The sequence below is a fragment of the Macaca mulatta genome, chromosome 5 (genome assembly GCF_049350105.2).
Source record: "Macaca mulatta isolate MMU2019108-1 chromosome 5, T2T-MMU8v2.0, whole genome shotgun sequence".
NCBI lineage: Eukaryota > Metazoa > Chordata > Mammalia > Primates > Cercopithecidae > Macaca > Macaca mulatta.
Genome location: NC_133410.1, coordinates 103706463 through 103722059, shown reverse-complemented (window position 1 = coordinate 103722059; position 15597 = coordinate 103706463). Strand labels below are relative to the sequence as shown.

At 36.4% G+C, this 15597-nt stretch overlaps 1 pseudogene; it reads right to left on the bottom strand.

Annotated features, from left to right (window-relative positions):
- Window positions 1-12387: 12387 nt before the first annotated feature.
- Window positions 12388-12718, bottom strand: LOC100429687 (large ribosomal subunit protein eL33 pseudogene; annotated as a pseudogene).
- Window positions 12719-15597: the final 2879 nt, after the last annotated feature.

Below are 15597 nucleotides of genomic sequence, written 5' to 3'. Positions count from 1 at the left end.
GAACATTGTTGAAATGACAACAAAGGATTTAGAATATGACATAAACTTAGTTAAAAAAGCAGTATTAGGGTTTGAGAGGATGTACTTCAATTTTGAAAGAAGTTCTACTGTGGGTAAAACGCTATTCATCAATATCACATACTACAGAGAAATCCTTTGTGAAAGGAAGAGTTAATGGATGCAGCAAACTTCATTATTGTCTTATTTTTCAGTAATTGCCACAGCCACCCCAACCTTCAGCGATCACCACCGTAATCAGTCAGCAGCCATCAACATGGAGGCAAGACCCTCCACCAGCAAAAACTAACTGAAGATTTAGATTATCATCAGCATTTTAAAAAAATAAGGTATTTTTAAAATTAAGGTATGTACACTTCTTTATACATAAACCATTGCACACTAAATAGACTACCAGATACTCAGTGAGTATACTGTAAATATACATTCAAGTGTACATAAAGTTTATGGAATATTCTAAATCCTTTGTTGTCATTTCAACAATGTTCACAGCATCTTCACCAGTAGATTCCATCTCAAGAAACCACTTTGCTAACCCATAAGAAGCAACTCCTCATCCATTCAAGTTTTGTCATGAGATTGAAGCAATTCAGTCCCATCTTCAGGCTCCACTTTTAATTCTAGTTCTCTATGTATATTGTATTCTCATTATGTGTGAACATAATTTTTACATGCACTGGGAAATAAAAAATTAATGTGACTTGCTTTATTGCAATATTTGTTTTATTGTGGTGATCTGGAACTGAATCCACAATATCTCCAAGGATGCCTTGTGCTGTTTTACACTGATTTTCTGTGGCTAGGTTAGAAAGGCTTTGAATATTGCTTCTATGTCCAACAAATATACATATCATAAAATATTAATAAAACAAATATCTATATATGCCACCCAGCCCAACAAATAGATTATCTAACTCTTGAATGTGTGAATGTGTGAACTTATTTTCTTTCCCTCTTTCTCTTTCTTTCTTTCTTTCTTTCTTTCTTTCTTTCTTTCTTTCTTTCTTTCTTTCTTTCTTTCTTTCTTTCTTTCTCTCTCTCTCTTTCTTTCTTTCCTTCCTTCCTTTTTTTTTTTTTTTTTTTTTTTGACAGATTTTCACTCTTGTTTCCCAGGCTGGAGTGCAATGGCGTGATCTCGGTTCACTGCAACTTCTGCCTCCTGAGTTCAAGTGATTCTCCTGCCTCAGCCTCCCAAGTAGCTATGATTACAGGTACCCACCACCATGCCTGGCTAATTTTTTATATTTTTAGTAGAGATGGGGTTTCACCATGTTAAGCAGACTGGTCTTGAATGCCTGACCTCAGGTGATCCACCCACCTCAGCTTCCCAAGGTGGGAATTACAGGCGTGCTGGGATTACAGGCGTGAGCCACCATGCCCAGCCAATGAACATATTTTCTCAGAGGTAATATTGTTCTGCTTTTCATGTTTATAATTTTTGCACCTTCTTTTTGTCACTATAGTTTTGCTATATATATATATATAGTATATGTAATACATGTATATATGAAATCCCTAAACATATATTGTTTAGTGTAAGTGATACCACCCTATGTGCCTTCTTTTGTTATTTTATCATCAACATTTATGTATGTGAGTTTCTTCCATTTTGAGACGTGTATTTCATTGCATAAATAAAGCATAATGTATTATTTAGTCATCACATTAGATAAGTAAAGAACTCAGACCTTCTGAAGTGCAACCAAGGGTAAAGGGGACTGTAAAAGGGATATGGAAAAACAAGTTATAAATTTTGGCCTTTGATCAGCTACAGAATGAGAATTGTAATGGTTATATTTCATCTTGCCTCGTGTATGTCACATGTATATGTAACCAATTACATTTTTACTTCATTTTTTCCTTTCCCCTGTTATTTTACATGGCATGGTTGGTAGTAGCTAAGTTTATAAATTAGTCTAGATGGTACTGGATATCACCATATCATTTCAAATAAAACTAGTGAAGGAATGAGCTGTCAAGAATTGCAAAAGATATGAGATTTACTCTACTTGCAAGTTAGCAGGTTAACCTGCCATAGTTTCATAGATGCTGATGGAAGACACAAGACTCCTGGGTCAGAGATGAAAGACGGTTTATTACTCACCAACTGCAATAGCCAGAGAATGAGCATTTTTGGTGTCAGTTCCCTGATACCGAATTCCCAGGGAACTGGCAACTCAAACAGGGCCGGATGGCACCTGTTCAGGCAGTGAGTTGTGTTATAGGAAAGGAGCCCTGAGCTTAGTGAATCTTAATCACTTACAGTGAACAGAAAGCATGCCTAGTCTTTGTTCTGGAAGAGACACTATTTATATCATCCAAGGTTGTTCACTTATATACATGTTCTCAAAAAGAATGAATATCAGAGATTAGAGACATCGTGTTAAATTCTGACTTCTACCATTGGTATATGACAAGGGAGTTTAGGTACCTCTGAGGAAGTATTACTAATGTATACTTTGGTGCCAGGTGTATTCATATCCACTAAGAACTTCTTTCCTCCTTAAGACATCAAAATACTTTAATAATATCATTTATAGTGAAAAATTGCAGCCCAGAAACACATGTTGCATTTGGTTGTTATGTCTCTTTAGTATTTTTTAATCTGAAACTACTCCCAATCCCTTTTTTACTTTTATAACCTTGATACTTTTGAATATTATGGCCATTTATTTCGTAGAATGTACTTCATTTTAAAAAAAGTGTTTCCTCATGATTAAATTCAGGTATCTTTGGCAGGATTAGCACAGAGTGATGCTATGGTCTTCTGATTGGAAGGGAAAGGAAAGGAAGAGCAAGGGAGGAGAAAGAGGCAAGCACTCATTTTGTAAATTCTGATGGGAATGCATTCCCTGAGATGAGGAGTTCTGGGAAAACTTCTATCCATAGAGTTTCTGAGATCTAGTTCTGACTTCTCTCATGACTGTGTGACCTTAGGCAAATTATTGATTTGGAAAATATTTTATAAAATGGCAACTTATTAAGTTCTCAAGGTCATTAATAAAGTAATAGGTATGGGAAGTTCTTATAGCCAACATTAAACATGACAATTTTGCATAAGCAAATAAGTCCCTTATTAGTGTCGTAGATTATATAAAAACTCACTGATAAAAACTATAACTACTTTGGTCGATTATGGTTACAAAAAAAAAAAAAACCAGTAACAACTGTAGCCAATATATATTGCCTTCTTAGAAAATTTAGAATTGAACATAAAATGTTTATTTTTTTTCAGTCTACATATGTATGAACAATAAGCTTCATACTTACTTACCTTGCCTGATTTACTTAGATAAGATGAGCAGATGCACAGAGCTAAATTCTTATGCTTAGGGACATAAGATATGTTTTATCTTCTGTGCTTTCAAGAGAAAAATAAAGGCTTAAATAAATGCAAACCGAGGCTAAGGCACTGTGGTTCTTGTTGCTGGGAGTCAGTCTCAAGCCTAGCTGTTATTGGCAGTTGAAATATTTTCAGCCTATGAAAATATACTGATCCAGGTGTCCTAGAAATAGTACTCTAGCTTCAGGAGGATAAGAAAATACTGAGGCAAAAACTGCGGCTCCCATAACATCTTTTGAGTGAAGAATAAAGCAATATTTAATTATGTCTAAAAATCCTACAAAGCTGTACTACTTTTAGAGACCAGTAAAAATGAGCTACAAATATTTTTAAATGAACTATGAGTATTGTTTTAACCTTCAGAAGAAAAATGTGTGGAAGTGAGTAAAATTCTCAATCACTAAGACTTTATTTCTCAAAAATAAATAAATAAATAAATAAATAAATAGCACAAAAACACAACCACCACCATGGAAATCTATTTGGGTGGAAATATTACATTTGATCATACTTATTGACTCATAAAGACAAGATTTGGAGTTAGAGCCTATTTGAGTTATAGCCCTCTGTTACTCTGCAACTCTATAGTGAGCTCATTGCCAGCAGATGGTAAAGCACTTTATGTTCTTAAGAGATAACCAGCAAAGGAGATTCTACATTGCCTCTCAGGAATTTGTTCAGTATATTGCAGCCCTTGTTGTCAGGAAACTATTCTTCATATTTAACTTAAATCCCAGAAGTCAAAGTTTAGATACGTTTCCTTTGGTTTAGTCCTCAGTGGAGAGATGGAGAACAGCTGGCAACCATCTGCATAATATCTCTTCATAAATTAGATGGCTGAGGTCATCCCACAGTGTTCTCTTTTACTGGATAATAATCCCATTCATTCAGCCTGTCTCCATATCACCTATTTTTAAACTCTTAATCATTTTAATTCACACCTGAAAATTATGTTTTTCATGTTTCTCATAAATGATGTACAAGATACTTCGATATTTGTACCAGAGTTGAGAGTAATTTCTCTGCTACATATATTATATCCACCTTTAAATAATATGATGTATTTCTAATATATCATTATCTGTATTCTTCATGCTGTTTTCTTCACAGCTAAGTCACACATTCTTCAACTTAAATATGTGCATTTTCTTCTTCTTCTGTATTTGTGTCACTTTAGGAACATAAATCTTGTTGCTAAATTGAATTAAACTGAATTCTATTTTTTCTGACTAAGCCAAATATCCATTGCAGAGTGCAAATATCTTATTCTTCTATTTGAAATGACCTATGATTTTAATTTATATGCTCTACATTCCATTCATGTGATTATCAAATACAATATGAAAAAAAACAGCTTATTCAACATAGATCCCAGAACATATTGGGCTTCCAGGTCAATGTTACCTTTGATGACTGCTTCTTTTTCCTGGGAAAATATTTCCACTGAGCAATAACATTAGCTTAGGCAATCTTTAGGGGCAACACACATACACAGTCTGTGGGCAGTGTTGATTTGCATTGCAGCTGCACTGAGTTTGTTCCTGTAGCATCATTTGCTTCGCCATTTAGAAAGATCAGAAATGGCTCAGTGTGAGCGGTGTCACCTGGCTTTAGTGTATGCTAGCTTGCTCCACAGCATAGTTTGGTAGGCGTATCTCACTCCTTCTTTTGCATGCCTCCATTTAAAAACCATGGCCATGAGCTATCGCCACCAAAAAATTTTCTTATCACCACAAAAAGCGATATGTGCGGAAAATTTGTTTGTAGTCTTGACCAGAAACTGACTGAAAGAAGGGGCTGCCACAAACATGCTAAACTGTAATATTTCTGGGATCATGATTTTCATTCCTGTAGTGATCCTAATTCAAGGTAAGATAAACTATATCTATTCTAACCAGTTCTGTCATTCTGGTCTGCAAAAAAGTTAGGTTTGTCTCACAGGATGCTTTGTTTCTCAGAGCCATGCTGTGTCTTATTTTATTGTTCCTAAGGTGTTTTCCAGTTGATTTTCTAATGATTCAATTTAGTTATTTGGAGGGAAGCTTTCCTTTTTTAAAAAAGGTAGTGCATTGGCTCTTGACTGACAAAATTTAAAGTTAATGAAAAATACTTAATCAGGCTTGGCATTTAAAAAGCTAAGGCAATAAAGTAAATTTTTTTTTCTTTTTTCTTTCTTTCTTTTTTTTTTTTTTTTTTTTTGACAGGGTTTCTCACTCTGTCACTCAGGCTGGAGTACAGTGGCACAATCTTGGCTCACCACAGCCTTGACCTCCCAGGCTCAAGTGATCCTTCTACCTCAGTCCCCTGAGTAGCTGGGACTACAGGTGCCTGCCATCACACCTGGCTAATTTTTGTATTTTTTACAGAAACCAGGTTACACCATGTTGCCCAGGCTGGTCTCAAACTCCTAGACTCAAGTGATCTGCTCACCTTGCCCTCCCAAAGTGCTAGGATTACAGGCATGAGCCACCATGCTCAGCCTAAGAAATCAATTCTTGATTAAAAATACAAATACATACATATATTTATATAACCTCATAGTATAAAACTCCACAGTGTAGTTCTCCATTCTCTTCTGAAAGCTGACACACAGAAAATGTTCTATTTTAAGTTGGTTATGAATTAGATGATAGTTCCTCATTGCTCTGAACAAAAAAATAGTCTTCATCTTTGAGTGTTCATTCAGAAATACATTTCAAAAAACTGACTTAAAATAGTTTCCAATTTGAATATTGTCAAATTTAAAAAATCAAAATCAAAATTTGCCATTAGAAGATTTTCATTTAGACATGTCTCACTTGAACTTGTAGTTCCCTTATGAAATTTGGAAATCATTCCTAGTAGCGGTTTTCAAACTTATTTGCTTGCCTATTCCCTAAAGGATTTTTCATTCGTTTATTTGACGAATATTTCCTATGCACCCTCTATAGACAGGTGCTATTCTACATTCTTGGAATACATCAGTAAACAAAATAAAATCAAGATCCAGCCTTCAAAAAGCTTACAGTCTAGTAAGAAAAAACAGATAATAAGCATAATAATTAAATTAAATAGTATATTAGAAGGTGGTATGTGCTATGGCAAAAGGAAAAAGTAGAATAGGAAAAAGGAAGTCAAGAATGCAAAGGCAGTGGGAGAGGTTTAGGTGGTTTGTAGTATTAATAAGACCTGAGCAATGCCTTAAAAGAGGGGAGGGGATGAGGCAAGTGGGAGAAGACTATTCCAGACAAAGGGAACTGACAATGCAAAGGCCCTAATGTGGAAGCTCACCTTGCATGTTCAAGGGTACCAGTGTGTCTGCAGTGTGGTAAGGGATGGGAGAGCAGAAGAGGAGGTCAGAGAGATATTGAGAGTCCAGATGATGAAGGGCCCTGAGCGCCACTGTAAAGACTTTGGTTTTAACTCTGAGTAGAATGGAGGAGGGGGCCCTCGAGGATTTTAAACAGATAAATAACATGATCTGAACTACATTTTGAAAGGATCATTCTGGTTGCTTTGAGAATAGACTGTATGGATGCAAGGGTGGAAGTAGGGAGACCTCTAAGGAGCTTATCGAATAATTCAAGTGAGAAAATGACAATATCTCATAAGAGACTGATGAGACGTGGTCTGATTATCAATTTTTTCGAAGGTGGGTCACATGATTTCTAGATGCATTTGATGTGCAACATGAGAGAAATAAAGGATAAAGGATGACTGAGGGCTTTTATAAATATGTGTGTGTGTGTATAAAATAAAATATATAATAAGTCTGAAGTTCAGGAGACTGGACTGGGCTGGAAATATACATTTGAGAGTCATTCGCATATGGACTATGTTATTCAAGGTGATGAGATTGGATGAGATCACAAATGGATTGGCTGTAGAGAAGACATGAAGGACTGAGTCCTGTGGCAGGTCAACATATTCACGTTGGATTGAAGAGGAAGAAAAAAATAAGGACCTGAAAAATAGACCAGTGAGGGAGAAAGAAAATGAAGAGTTTAGTAGAACGGAAAATCTATATTAAGGAGGAAAGATTAATCAACCAAATTAAATCCTCTAAGACAAAATTGGTCACTGGGTTTAGTAACTATGACGTGTTGAGTGAAAACCTAATTTTGTAGCACACAATGAGTTAAAGAGAATGGGAGAAGAGGGCTGGGCACAGTGGCGCACGCCTGTAATCCCAGCACTTTGGGAGGCCGAGGCATGTGGATCATTTGAAGTCAGGAGTTCACCTGGCCAACATAGCAAAACCCTGTCTCTACTAAAAATACAAAAATGTGCTGGGTGTGATGGTGTGCACCTGTAATCCCAGCTACTCAGGAGTCTGAGGCAGGAGAATTGCTTGAACCCGGGAGACAGAGGTTGCAGCGAGCCAAGATTGCGTCACTGCACTCCAGCCTGGGCAACAGAGTGAGACTCTGTCTATAAAAAAAAAAAAAAAACGAATTAGGGAAAGCAAGTATAGATGTATAGATGATTCTTTTGAGGAATCTTGTTAGAAATGAGAACAAAAAGGGATTGTAGTTTTCTGAGGAAGTGAGGTTAAGAGGATATTCCTAACACAGGAAAAATGACAGCATGTTTTGATACTGATAGCAAATAATTGGTAGAGGGGAACATTGATGATGTAGAAAAGAGTGGGAATGCTATTCTCAGAGATGAGGTCTTGCTCTGTCACCCAGGCTGGAGTGCAGTGGTGTGATCATAGCTCACTCTTCCCAGTTCCTGAGCACAGAAAGGTTGAGACCTGTACCCACATGGAGAAACTGGATTTTGATGTTTATCTTTACTAACAGGAGGGAATGGAAGATACGGTTACATTTCTTTATGGGTGAGTACCTGTGGTGGTGAGAGACTCTGGAGGTGCTGCAGTTATTGTGAAGAACAAGGCAAAATAAAATATAATTGATAATCCTGGAAGTTGATGGCTGAGGTAGGATGAAGAAAAAGATCATTGGAGAAGAGGAGTTCGAAAAACTGAATTTGCTGACTGGATAAAATAAGGTGCTGTGGTGGCATTTCATTTTGTATACATTTCTGACATTCTGTTTGCTTTGTTTTCATTGCTTTTTTTTTTTTTTTTTTTTTTTTGAGATAGGGTCTCACTCTGTTGCCCAGGTTAAAGTGCAGTGGTGTGATTTCAGCTTACTGCAAGCTCCACCTCTCAGGCTCAAGTGATCCTCCTGCCTCAGCCTTCTGAGTAGCTGGGACTACAGCTGTGTGCCACCACACCTAGCTAATTTTTATAGAGACAAGATTTCGCCACGTTGCCCAGGATGGTCTCAATCTCCTGGTCTCAAATGATCTGCCTGTGTTGGCCTCCCAAAGTGTTGAGATTACAGATGTGAACCACTGTGCCTGGATGTTTTTATTGCTGTCTCTTTCAGATGAAACATATTTTCCTTGCCCATAATTAGGGGAGAGAAAAGAAATTATCATTAAACAAAAACAGCCATCCCTCTTGCTGTTCCTACTCTATGATATGTCTAAATGCAGAACATTCCAACAAGGGCCAAAACACCCCATTTCTAACACTATGCACAGAAACATGTGTAAGAGAGGGAAATATATAAAGTTCTACTGTGGATTTATGGTGACTTACTTAAATGAGGCTTCACGGACAGCAATATTTTCAACTTCTTCTATTTTGGCACTCCCAGAGATTTTAACACCCTGGCATAATGTACATATTAAATTCAGGATGGCTGGGCTGTTCACCTCACTTTTATATAGTGAAAGGGAGGGTGGGAGAGGAAAATTGGCAGACTCCTTGAACACAGTCATATTCTCAGGCAGATCAGTTTCAAGGAAGCGAACATATAAAAGTTAAGAAAAGAAACTTGATTCCCTTAAAACTTTCCATGTTCACATCCCTATGAGAAGTCTTCATGCGTCCTAGTGTGGAGACTACTGATAAAGAGTTGAAAATTTAACACAATCTGGTTCATTAACATCCTATCTGGAAATAAAACCTATCATGGCTCACAATATTCAAGATGAAAGTTTAGTTCAATTAAGATAGAGGGCACATTGAAGAAAAAGCAGTTTGGAACTCTCTGGAAAGGAAGGAACATTCTTTTTCTAAACAAAGAACTGTATTACCTTTTAGAGAACATTTCCATTTGGTGCCCATTCTTGTAGTTTACGACGCTGTATGGCACTTGACTAGTTGGAACAGTAAATCTAGGGATGGCAATAAACCCTCCCACTGGAGTAGGATAGGCCCAAGTTCCATCTGTAGCAGGTGATGAGACAGATTAAGTCTTGCAGGAAAGCCTGGTAACTAAGGGTATCTATAGTCTTCAAACACAATTCAAACAAACACCAACAAATGCGTTAGTACAAACTGAGGCACCTGGATATTCTAGCAGGTTGGTGGAGCCCAGGACAGGGTTTGAAGCAAGGTTATTTATTATTTGAACCGTGCGGACAATTGTCATCAGAGAAGTCTATCCGAGTGTAGTAGGGCCTCCAGTCAATGAAAACAACAACCTGTAACTAAGCACAGTACATACCTCTGCAGCTATTAACAAGATACATTGGCAGTAGAAGGAAAGGATGACAACTCTCATTGATAAATGGGAAACATCTAGGGAAGACCATTTGTTTCCATTGAAACAGAGATTTATTTACCTCCCAGGACACCTCTGTTCTCAGCTAAACCAACTCCTCCTCTGGTTATGTTTTAGTAATGGGGCTAATACACATTTGTCTGAATCTGTTCCTGCTGCTATAATAAAATACCTTAGACTGGGTAATTTATAATTGAAATTTATGTCTCACAGTTCTGGAAGCTGGGAAGTCCAAGATCAAGGAGCCAGCAGATTTGGTGTCTGGTAACGGCTCGCTCTCTGCTTACAAGATGGTGCCTCTCACAGTGTTCTTACATGGTAAAAGAGATGGAAGGGTCAGGTGGCTCTCTGAAGCCTCTTTTATAAGGGCAATAATTCCATTCATCGTTATTTAATCACTTTCCAAAAGGCCTCACCTCTTAATACCACCACAATAGGGATTGTTTCAATGTGGATTTTGAAGGGACATACACATTCAAACCATAGCTACTTGATATCAAACCAATATTCTACTTGAAAGTAACTGATGGAGAACAGATAGTAGCAAGAGCTACCATGAGTTCAGCAACACTTTGATATTTTACAACTTTTAAGAATATATCCAGAAATAATAGCATTATTTAATCTATATTTGCAAATACATTTTTATTCTGAATAAAGGTAGCATACCCCTTATAGTCAGGTGGGCTAGAGATTGAAAGTCACTATTCTAATCCAGTTCCTTCCCACCTTTTTGTATTATCTTGCATCAAGAAAGTCCTATTCTTCACTGGTCACTCTTGAAGTATGTCCTCTATATTCATGATTCTGAAACTGGGGTTCCTGGGAGGATTCCAAGGAAACCATCCTTATATATTTCAAAATGTGGTAGTGAACACATAGGCTTCTTATAAACTGGTAATTCCCAAAGCTGTGTGGAAATTTCCCTAAACTGAAGTTGTCGTTTCAGGAAAGAGACAATATGAAATTTATGAAAATATAATGTTTTTGAAGTGTTTAAAGACTTGTGAATTAGAATGTTTTGTCAAGAGTTCCAAAGAAGATTATACATTACTCTGATGCTGGGACACCTTAAAAAGGCAGAATATAAATGGACTTGAGTGATATGATATATAAAAATAGGCATTTCTTCAGTTTCAGCTATAGTCCCACAAAAATGTTTTCCTTTATAAGAAAGAACAAAAGTTATAAAGTACGCAGGAGAAAAACGATTACCAGAATTTTCTTGTCTTAAATCAAATCACCACCAGAGAGCTATAAAAGTTTCTTTTGTGCTTTCCCAAGCATTAGTAAGAATGTTTATGGTTGGAAAAATTCATTTCCAAATATTTTTATGTATTTACTTTGCCATATGTTTGAAACTAGGCTTCTAACTGTCTCCCTGGATACATCAGTGAGTTTACAACAGTGATTATTTCCAAAGGAATCTTGGAGAAATACAAGAAAAATAATAATAAATGAAACAATACATGTGTGGTTTTCAAATGTGGACAGGTTTAATATAAATTGAAGTGTTTGGTTTATTTTCCCTTTTGTAAAACCTTAGGAACAATTTTAATTGTAAAAATTAACTAGAGATCACCTAATGGTGTGTATTGGAATTAAGTTAACATTGAGACATACATTAGACAGCCTAAAAAGTCTTTAAGCTAAATTTACGAATAGCCCTTACACAGGAAAAATTGCCGGTGCTGAGCACTGAGATTCTCATTTCCTTCCAGCTGCTGATCTTGAGACCTCACTTCCTCTTCTTCCTCCATCCCCGCTCCTACCCTTTTGCTAGCTCAGATTCCTCACACCCATTTCCCCAGTACTACTTCAGTGGAGAGTCTGTGGGAAGAGATGGCTGAGGACAAGGAAGGAAGGGAAGGTAGCCCTCTGAAAGCTCTGCTTGTCCTTTCCATTCCACTATTGGGCTCCTCTTATCTGCAGGGTCTCAGTACTAGTGTAGTATCTACTGCCCCATCCAGAGCCTCCAGCTTATCTGACTGCATCACTTCCACTCCAGCTTCAAAGGTGAAATGCTCAGGATGGCTTTCCTTTCTGGAAAAAGAAATGTCTGAGGAACAATTTTGAATAGACGCTCTTACTTTAATCCATTATGAAGAGTACCAACATTATCACTAAAGTGGTCTTGTATTCTCCCCTCCTTTCCTTCCTTCCTTCCTTCCTTCCTTCCTTCCTTCCTTCCTTCCTTCTTTCCTTCCTTCCTCTCTTTCTTCTTCTTTCCTTCCTTCCTGTTTGTCTCTTTCTTTTCTTTCTTTCTTTCTTTCTTTCTTTCTTTCTTTCTTTCTTTCTTTCTTTCTTTCTTTCTTTCTTTTTCTTTCTTTCTTTTTCTTTCTTTCTTTGTTTCTTTCCTTCCTTCCTTTCTTTTTTTTTCTTTCTCTCTCTTTCTGTTCTTTCTCTTTCTTTCTTTCTTTCTTTTTTTCTCACAAATCCACTTTCATTTATTGACTTTTCATTACTTTAAATCCTTGAGGGGTCCAGCATCACTCAGATTCTGTGTCCAATAGCCTTAGCAGGAAGGTTGCTTTGGAATTTGACATGAACCATGCCACTGTTTCCGTGGGCCGGAGTAACCTTTCCCCAGATTACTCTGGTTTTGTTTGGTTTGCCATCAGGAGTCACTGTGTTGTTCTTTGCTTTATTTACATAAGAGCATCTCTTGCTCAAATAGAATTCTGCTTCATCTCAGGAATAAACACCTTCAATTTTAAGAAGAACTGTGTGCTCCCTTTGATTCCGGCGACCCCGCTTATAGCCCGCAAAATGGCTTGGACAACAGCCTTCCAGACATATTTCCTTTTAGAAGTCCTATTCCCAGCAGGCCTCCCCAGGATCCAAGATGGTGGGAAGACAAAAGTGATGTTGTATTTTCTTACAGTGTATAAGTTAAAGAAGATAAATAGGAGGCAGAGGAGGGAGTCTTCCTTATGAAAACGGAGGGCACGACTGGTAAAATTAGAGATGTAGATAGGTTAGAGTGATCACTTCACATAAAATAAGGAATGGTTAAGTTTATTAGTGGATTCTCTCCTTCCTTCCTCCCTCCCTTTCTTTCATTTTTCTTTCTTTCCTTTCTTTTATTATCTTAACAAATATTTACAGAGATCTACTATATACTAGGTACTGTGCTGGGTTCTAGGTTTACAATGTTTAAAGGAAATAATTATGCTGCATTCATCAGCATATTACAATTTTCAGCAGCTCAATATAAAAATGGTTTATTTCTTGCTTATGTCAAAGTCTTATTACGTGTTTTGGATATGGTGATTCAGATCTTCCGGTTTCCTAGAAGTCCACCCTTGGATACTTCACACTTAACAGGCTCATAAGTAAAAAGAGCACTTAAGGAAACGATAGTACGTGATGTTTTGTGGCCAGGCCTGGAAGTGGAGTGCATGATTTCTACCATTCCACTAACCAGAACCCAGTTGTGTAGCTCTACCACAAGTGCAAGGGAGGCTGAGGAATATAATCATCTCATGTGAACAGGAAGAGAAAATGAAATTAGTGAATATCTAGCCAGTCTCTGCTACATTTGCCCTTGTGAAGTTTAAACCTATATAATCACAAAACAATGCAAAGAATGGCTCCTGGCACCTACTAGGCATTGTTTAACTAAATTTGTTGGATGAAAAAGTAAGAGTGACTGGAGGACAGGGTGTGATGAAGTGAGCTGGAGAAAAATAGTGGGAGTTGTGTAAGAAGTTGGATAGGTTTCCAGTGTTTTCCAATGAGGGATTTTCTTAGAAATTTGGGTCAGACAATTCTTGGTTGTCTTAACTCCTCTTTTCGTTACAAGCACTTTCAATGTGTCAAGCGCTGTTATGAATGCTTTCTATATATTTAACTCATGTAATCTTCACAACAATCTTATGAGGTAAATACTATTACTCTCATAATGATAAGAAAATCGAGGCACAAAGAAATGTAACTTTCCAGTCACACTCCAGTCATCGTGACAAGGAAGACACTCCAAATTTCCAAGTGCTGCTTAAGGATAGAGTACTTGTCAACCTGGTTGACAACATCTAGATGTTATTTCACTGTTATTGGATTTCTATTATTGCAGTTGAAAACTCAGTTTATCTGTATTTTAAGATGATCTGTATCTTTTCTCTGGCTACTCTTAAGATCTTCCTTTTGATACTTTGAAATTTCTCTATAGTATAACATGTATATTTCTTTTCATTTATTCTTTGTTAGATTAGTTAGCCTTCTGAATCTGAGGATTGATTTCTGTCATCATTTCTGGAAAGTTTTCAGCCATTATCTCTTTAAATTTTCTCTCCCAGTCTCTTTCTCTTTGTTGAACTTCAATTAGATGCAGGTATGATTTTCTCTATCTATTCCATATGTTTCTGATCTTGTTCTTTCATATCTCCTAGATCCTTGGGTCTCTAGATTACATTTGTTATAATTTCTTTAGCTCTACTTATTTCCAATTTACGAATTCTCTTTCAGTCATTTTCAATCTGCAATTTAACCAAAACATTGATTTGCTAATGTCAATTATTATATTTTTCATTTTTGACACTTCTTTTGATAATTTTTACAAATTAATCAATTTTGATAATAGTTTGCTCTTTCATCATACTTTCAATGGATTATTTAATATACTAATATACTTTAAATATACTAAATATACTATTTAGTATATATATACTTTAAATATACTAAACATCCTTATTTCATATTTTCCTTTGTTAACAATTCTAACATTTATAATTTTAAAGATTTTAATATAGTAGCCTGTTGTTTCAGTTGACTTTCACTCATGGTGTCTTACTTTAATTTTTATTTAGTAATTTTTTCTTATGAGTTGATTTTCCTTGGAACTTTAGGAGAATTATTTGTTATTTAAGTTTAATGTACCTTTTTTCAGAGAACACTACAATTTGGAATTACTTTAAATTTTTTATTGTGTTTTTTGGGGGAGGGGCAAAAATATTATGTATTTAGGCAACAAACCCATATGAGGGCAGACTTGTGATTACAAATTATTAGGATAAATTTTCTTTTTTTTTTAATCTTCCCAGAATGTGGCAACTATCTTTGTCTGTGAGGACCATTATTTTTTCTTATTTCACCTAATATAGATACTGTCCTTTAAGTGTACTGACTTTATGCCAAGATCTCTGTCCCAAATTTGTATTCTGGTCAGGACCCCAGTTTTGTCTCTTGGTCTTATTAGTAGTGGTCCATTAAAGCCCAGTAGAGCAAGACAGCTGAACAGAACCCTCCAGCGATCATACCCTGCCCCCTGCAGGAACACCAAATTGAGCAATTATTAACACAAAAGAGCACCTTCTTCAGAACCAAAAATCAGTTGAGTGATCACAGTGCCTGATGTTAATATACCAAAAATAAGAAAACCAGAGGAATCACATTACCTGACTTCAAATTATACTACAGAGTTACAGTAACCAAAACAGTATTGTACTGGCATAAACACACACACACATAAACCAATGGAACAGAAGAGAGAACCCAGAAATGAATTCATACATCTACAGAGAACTCATTTTCAACAAAGATGTCAAGAATATACATTGGGGAAATGACAATCTCTTCAATATGTGGTTCTGGGAAAACTGGATACCCATATGCATAAGAATGAAACTAGACCTCTATCTCTCGCCATATACAAAAATCAAATCAAAATGGATTAAA